The sequence below is a fragment of the Dasypus novemcinctus genome (assembly GCF_030445035.2).
Source record: "Dasypus novemcinctus isolate mDasNov1 chromosome 21 unlocalized genomic scaffold, mDasNov1.1.hap2 SUPER_21_unloc_1, whole genome shotgun sequence".
Lineage (NCBI taxonomy): Eukaryota > Metazoa > Chordata > Mammalia > Cingulata > Dasypodidae > Dasypus > Dasypus novemcinctus.
In genome coordinates, this window is record NW_026688136.1 from 802,039 (window position 1) to 809,381 (window position 7,343).

Sequence of the window (7,343 nt, forward strand, 5' to 3'; positions counted from 1 at the left end):
TGTGGTACTCTATCCTTTATGTCAATACCGAACAAACACCCAAACATATCCATATAACCTATATGCATATCCTGGAGAACTCCCTCCAACCCATGCATCCCTCATCAATGACACCTCACATCAGTGCTCCTCCCCTGCCATTGTTGAATCCCTCTGTGATCCAAAATTTCTTCAAAAATGAAGTCTAATATATTGCAAAATTCAATTAATAGGAAAAAGAAATAGTAATGATAGGTTTAAAGATTAGAAATGGAATATATAATAAATTATAAAAGCTAAAATAGAGTAAAAAGTAAATTGGGGCATTAAAAATTTAAAAATACCACAAAAGTTTTTTGACATTTTGCCTTTCATCACTGTAATACATGTTGCCCTCTATGTACAGTGGCAAGGCAATCCCCATTTCTTTCTCAGTGTGTACAACCTCTTTTATCATTATTATTATTATGTCTTCAAAAAGTTTTAGGTCACAGTAAAGTCACATATAAAATATAGGGAATTCCCATAACCCAACATCAAACCTTTTCCCCCTTCCCCTGCAATGATCTTTTTACATGTTTTATTAGTCAAGGTTCTCTACAGAAACAGAATCAACAAGAGATATCTGTCAATAGTATGTGATTATAGAAGAATTTCTCACACAGCCATGGGGATGCACAAGTCCAGGTTCCACAGGCAGGCAAAGAAAGTCCAATGAAGGATCTTGATGAGGTCTGGGAGATGTTGGCTGTCCAAAGATGAGCTGGGAAATTCTCTCTCAATGCTGGAATCACTTCCCCTCTTAAGGTATTCAACTGATTGGATTAAGTATCACTCTTGCTGATGGCAATCTCTCTGACTGATGTAATTATAACCAGCTATCTATGATTTACCACTGCAGTAAAGTTAATGGTGACTAAAGTCCACAAATGCTCTTCTATTACGGTTAGCCCAGTGCTTGCTTGACCAGACAACTGGGCACAATTACCTGGCTGAGTTGACACAATAGCCTAACCATCACACATGTGGATGTTATATTTGTTGCAACTGATGTACAGATATTGAAACATAGCTACCAACCATGGTTCTATTATGGTTTACATTTTAGACTATACACTTTTATAAATTTTTGGTTTCAAAGGTTAATATTATGGTTTACATTTTAGTCTATACACCTTTATAAATTTGGGTGATATTTTAAATTGCCTGTATCCATCACTGCAGGATCATGCAGAACACTTCCATTGTCCCCTAGTTACTCCCCCTTCTACTATTCTGTTCCTCTATCCCCTCCTCTTAGGGCCCACGGTGAGATCCAAGCTTCACTGCTTGATGGACAAGATTCATAGATATTTGCAACAATGCTGAGGGCTTGACATACTAGTCTGTTCTCCCCCATTGAGAGCAAAACATGCTCTTGGGAGGCACTCGCCCTTCTATTTGGGAACATCAGGCATCCCCAGGATGGGGGTACAACACCTTTTGGCTCATTGTATGGGTCTCATCCACTGATACAACACACTAAGACAATTTGAACACCCACACACTCCCTAGAAGCCTGCTGTAGGTGCACCCTGTGCCACATGCCCCCCCTTAGACCAGTAACCCTCCCTTATATTTTCTAAAGAGTTTTCTCAACATTATAGTTTGAACCACATACCCAACAATCTCCTGTGTTCACTTTCTCCTGCCAACCCTCCCACCCATTCCTTGGACCATCTGACCTATCCTGCCAACCCAGATCCCCCACAAACCTGTAAAGCCCAACCCAATAGTATCTCTGTGGTCCTATCTTATCCCTTCACTGCACAACAATTTACCTCCACTTCATCATAGATTTCACCCATGTGGGCATTGGTTCACAAAATTCCTCTCTCCACTTATTTCCTGTAAGCCTTTCTTCCAGTCTCTAGCTCTCTGAGACAGCTTGATATGCTTATTTCATATCAGAGAGGTCATGTAGTATTTGTCCTTCAATGCCTGGCTTGTTTCACTCAAGATTCGTCCATGTTATCCCATGTGTTAGTACTGTGTTTCTTACAGCTGAGTAGCATTCCATTGTGTGTATACACCACATTTTGCTTATCCATTCATCTGCTGATGGGCATTTGGGTTGGTTCCAACTTTAGGCAATAGTGAATAATGCCACTATGAACATTGATGTGCATATATTGGTTCATGTCCTTGTTTTCAGTTCTTCTGGGTATATACCCAGCAGTAGAATTGCTGGGTCATATGGCAAATCTATAGCTAGTTTTTTTCAGGAACCACCAAACTGTCCTCCACAATTGCTGGATCCTTCTACATTCCCACCAGCAAGGGATGAGTGTTCCCATTCCTCCACATCCTCTCCAACATTTGTAGGCCTCTGTTTCTTTTTAATACCCACCAGTCTAATTGGTGTAAGATGGTATCTCATCATAGTTTTGATTTTCATCCCTAATAGCTAGTGATGTTGAGCAATTTTCATGTGTTTTTTTTATCCATTTGCCTTTTTTCTTAGGAGTAGCAGCTGTTAAAATCTTTTGCCCATTTTTTTGATTGGCTTATTTTCCTTTTTATTTTTGTGATATAGGATTTCTTTATATCTGTTGGATATTAGCCTCCTATCAGATATATGGTTACCAAATATTTTCTCCCATTGGGTAGGCTGTCTTTTTACTTTCTTGTTAAACTGCTTTGAGGTGCAAAAGGCTTTAATTCTGAAGAGGCCCATTTATCTACTTTTTCTTTTGCCGATCATGTTTTCGGTGTGAAATTCATGAAGCAATTTCCTATTACAAGGTCCTATATATGCTTTCCTACATTGTCTTCTGTAGCTGAGCGTGGGGGTTTCGTCCTCGCTCAGGCCCAAGAGTCGGGGGGGGGCTTGCTCCTGCCGAACCACCGGCAGGGGGTGCCCCAAGAGGGAGCACCGGTTCTCCAGGCGTGGGGGACGCGCGGTTGGGGAAAAACCACGGAGACCGCTTGAGCGCAAGAACAGGTCTGCTTTATTATGGAAGTACACTTAGCTATATAGGGTTGGGTAGAGGGAGGGGCGTGATGAAGGGAGGGTTGGCTAAGGGGCGGCTGTGGACAGGCTGAAGCTGATGGATAGACCTGAGGTAAGCAGTTACTGGGGAAGAGGGCAGATTGTGGGTTGGCAATATGGGCGGGACTGGCGGGAAGGACGGCGGGAGCTGGAAGGGGAGGAGGGGTGGAGAAAGGTGGCAACAATTGCTCCTTTTGTTTTTAAAAGGAAATAGAGGCAACAAGTTTTGGTGCGCACTGTGGGTGTGAATAACTCGGTGTGCGCAGCAACAAAAGACAAGGATTATGAGGAGGAGGAGGAAAAGGAGGTTATAAGGACGGGTACTGGAATAGGACGAGGGGTGGGGGGAGACCACGAGGACCGGCTGGCCGTGAGCGGACGACATAGCATCTGGCCAGGACGCATGTGCCCGCCATTAGGGTCGGCACACGCCGGCGCCTGGCGCACGCCGAGCCTTGCCAGTGAAACGGGCCTGTGATGCCCCTGTATCCCTCACCCAAGGGGGAGGAATAGTTGGGGAGAAGTGAGGGGAGGAAGACAAGAAGCTATAGGCGTGCGGTCTGAAGTAGGTGGCGTGGGCGGAAGGGGCGTGGTGGATGGCTGGGGGGACACTCAGCGGTGGCGAGGCATTGGTAGTGGACTTGTACAAAGGAGCTGAACACTGCATTGGCTTGATCTTTGGCAAGGTGGACTATCCTTCTGATGGCCCAGGGGCCCACAGTGAGGGCTAAGAGGATAATGATAAGGGGGCCTAGGAATGGGAGCAGGTACGGGAGGAGAGAGATAGGTAATATCTTGATCGACCACCTGCCGGAGGGCAAGGGCGGCGATCCCCGTGCCTGCTCCAGCGAGACCTAAAAGGGTGGCGATGGGAGGGGGCTGGGGTACAGAGTAGGGGGTAAGCGAGGCTTGGGGTTGTGGGAGTGAGGGAGGCAGTGGCGAGGGGGGTGCCGGGCGAAGGAGCGGGCGAGGTGGAGCGGGGCAGAGAAGGGGGCTGTGCCTTTGGAGGATTGAAAATCTGATTTGGGCCCACTGGGGTGGAACGTGTGGGAATTGGCTCCTTTTTTATAGTGATAATGGCACCGTAATCGTAGCCTACTGCATACAGGCGGGCTCCCCACATGCGGCCTTGTAACCAGAGGTCGGAGTTGGGGGTCTTTGACTGTGAGTGTGATGGTGTTCCATCGAGTAGCATTACGCTGGAGAGTGAGGTATGGGTCTTTGTTAGGGGCGCTGGACCATCCGTGGGCGATGGTTTCGCACCCCCAGGAAGGACAGTAATAGTGCGTTGGGTCATGGCATCCTCTGGCGGAGGATGGGCACATGTAGAAACCTGTGGCAGCGGGGTTGTGTCCCCCCCACTCATAAGACGGAAGGTTCATGCGTCCAGTGAGGTTGGCGACATCAGTAGTGAAAGAGGGGGCGGAGGTGGTTACGTTCGAGGTGAGGAGCCTTTTTTGTTGCCAGAGGGAGAGGGTCCAATTGAAGGGCTGGTGACTCGGGTTGGCAGCGGCTGGGAGAGCGAGGGAAGCCAGGACGAAGAGAACGGCTGCGAGGCTGTGTAGAGGCATCATCTGACGGTGCGGCATCGAAGGCATAGGGTGTTGATCATTCGGTGGAACTAGTGGGTCAGTGGCGGGCCAGATGCAGCACCCAGGAACCCAGAGCGGCTGCGGCTCAGAATCTGGAAAGACGCAAGCAAAGCCCCTCCCCTGTGCTAGGAGGGGAGCTGGATCTTGCCAACGATTTGTGGCAGGGTCTTTCCAATGGACAAGGGGAACTTGCGAGGGCTGCCACATGGGTCCCCAGTGCTTATGGGTGGGGGAGAGTCCATGGTCATCGAAGGTTAGGAGATTGTGATGAATGAGGCAGGCAGTCACGACGTCGGTGGGGGCCTTGTGGGGAGAGGAGGCCCTTTCTTTTTGAATGAGTAGCTTGAGCTGTTGGTGAGTGCGCTCAACAATTCCTTGCCCCTGTGGATTGTATGGAATGCCAAAATGATGCGTGATGTGATACATCTGCATGAAGCTGGCAAAGGCGGCACTGTGATATACTGGTCCGTTGTCTGTCTTGAGATCCCATGGAATTCCCATGAACAAAATAGCTTGGTGAAGCGCCTGGACGCAGTGTTTAGCACTTTCTCCCGCAAGAGGGACTGCATAGCACAGATGTGAAAAGGTATCAATTGCCACATGAAGATATTTGAGGTGGCCAAATGCGCTGACATGAGTGACATCTAATTGCCACCTTGAGTTCGGGCGGAGGCTGCGGGGGTTAACACCCTGAGGCTGCAAAGGCCCAAGTGGCAACAACGGCGCTCAAGTCTGGCACGCGCGCACAAGGTGTTTGCAAGTTTCAATGGGTAGGTCTGGGAAGAGCTTCCGGATGGACCATGCAGAGAAGTGGAATTGGGAATGCAGGAGCTTGGCTTGATTAACAAAGTCTCCAAGCCGTGGCCCGTTGGCAGGGTTTTCATGTAGGAGGACCGGGTTTACCTGGCGGCTTGACACAGAAGCATCAGCGAGGTCATTCCCTTGAGCCAGCGGTCCTGGTAGGCCAGAATGGCTTCTGATATGAGCAATGAACCAGGGCTGCTGCCTCGCCTCAAGCAGTCGCTGTACGAAGGCGAGCGCCCGATCGATGTTTGAGTCACCTGGTAGGAAAGTAGCAAGCGGGAGGCTGCGACACACCTGAAGAGTGTATAGGCTGTCAGTAAAGATGTTGAGAGGCTGGTCTGGGTGGAGATTGAGGACTGCAGTGACAGCTAGAAGCTCGCCCACTTGAACAGAAAAGTCATTTGCGAACAGCAGTTGCCGTGGCTCAGGATTCCCAGGAGTGTATATGATGGCAGCAAACGCCGTTTTTGAGGCATCTGTGAAGGCAGTGATGGCTGAAGGGATCGGGTTCCGTGCGGGCAATGGACGGAACGGGTTGGAAAACGCCAATTGAGACATTCCCTGCAGCAATCGGTGATGAGGATAGTGGTTGTCAAAGGAGCCACGAAAGAGCTCTACCAGGCTCTGCATTTGGGCATTGTTCATGATGAGGGAGGTAACTCCCTTGGCATCTAAAGGCCAGACAATGGTGTGTGGCGGGATGCCATACGTTTGTATGGAGAGAAGTACTAAGTCAGTGGCCAACGCGATCCAGGCCCTTATAAAAGGGCAGATTTTTGGGAGTTTGCTCTTTGACGTATGCAGAAAAAGGAGAGGGCCATCTTGCCACAAGAGACCTGTGGGAGTGATTGGCGTTGGCAGAACTAAAGCCAAGATTGGAAGGGTGGGGGAGAACCGCTCCAGGCGACACTGTTGCAGGGCGGCGCTGACTTGTTGGATGGCTTCTCGAGCCTCTGGAGTGATGATGATGCTGCGAGTGGTCGCCATTGGAGGGCTGTCCCTTGTCTGCAAAAGCTCGAAGAGAGGCTGCATTTGCGCTGTTGTGATGGGAAGCGCCAAGCGAAGCCAATTGATTTGCCCGCAGAGCTGTTGGAGCTCAGTTAATGTCATCTTCGGAGAGAGGTGGATTTTTGGGCTTGTGGGCTGGATAAGCCGATGAAAATGAAAGCCTAAAAATTGGAAAGGAGGCTGGAGGTTTATTTTGTCAGACTGCACAGTAAGCCCGAGGCTGGAGAGGTTTGTTATTATTGCCGAGAGCAGATCATTGAGGAGCGCACTGGAGCTCGCTGCTAAAAGGAGGTCGTCCATGTAGTGGAGGATGTATGTGTGCTCCGGATTGAACTTGGAGCGCAGCGGCTCAACAGCATGGTTGACATACAGTTGGCACATAGTCGGGCTGTTGCGCATGCCTTGAGGCAATACTCGCCACTGAAATCGCTGAGCTGCGCCTTGGTTGTTGATGCGCGGAACTGTGAACGCGAATCGTGGACAGTCCCGGGGGTGAAGAGAAATAGAGAAAAAGCAGTTCTTGATGTCAATGGTTGCTGCATGAAAATGTTAGGGGACTGCAGTGGGGTGCGGGCATCCTGGCTGAGGTGATCCCATTGGCTTAATATGTTTGTTGATCTCACAGAGGTCGTGGAGAAGGCGGTATTTGCCGGTGTTCTTCTTGCTAATGACAAAGACCGGTGAATCGTAGGGACTAGTGGATGACTCTATATGCCCTGCTTGTAGCTGCTCTTCAACGAGGGCAGAGAGAGCTTGCAGCTTGTGAGCTGGCAAGGGCCACTGCTCGATCCAGATGGGCTCCTCTGTGTCCCATTCCAGAGGGATAGGGTCAGGTTTTGAGATGGGAGCAGTGGCCCCTAGAAGGGGGGGGCAGCGCAGCTGAGAAGGCTTCTGTGGTGATTCTGGCCTTTAGCTGGCTGAGGACATCT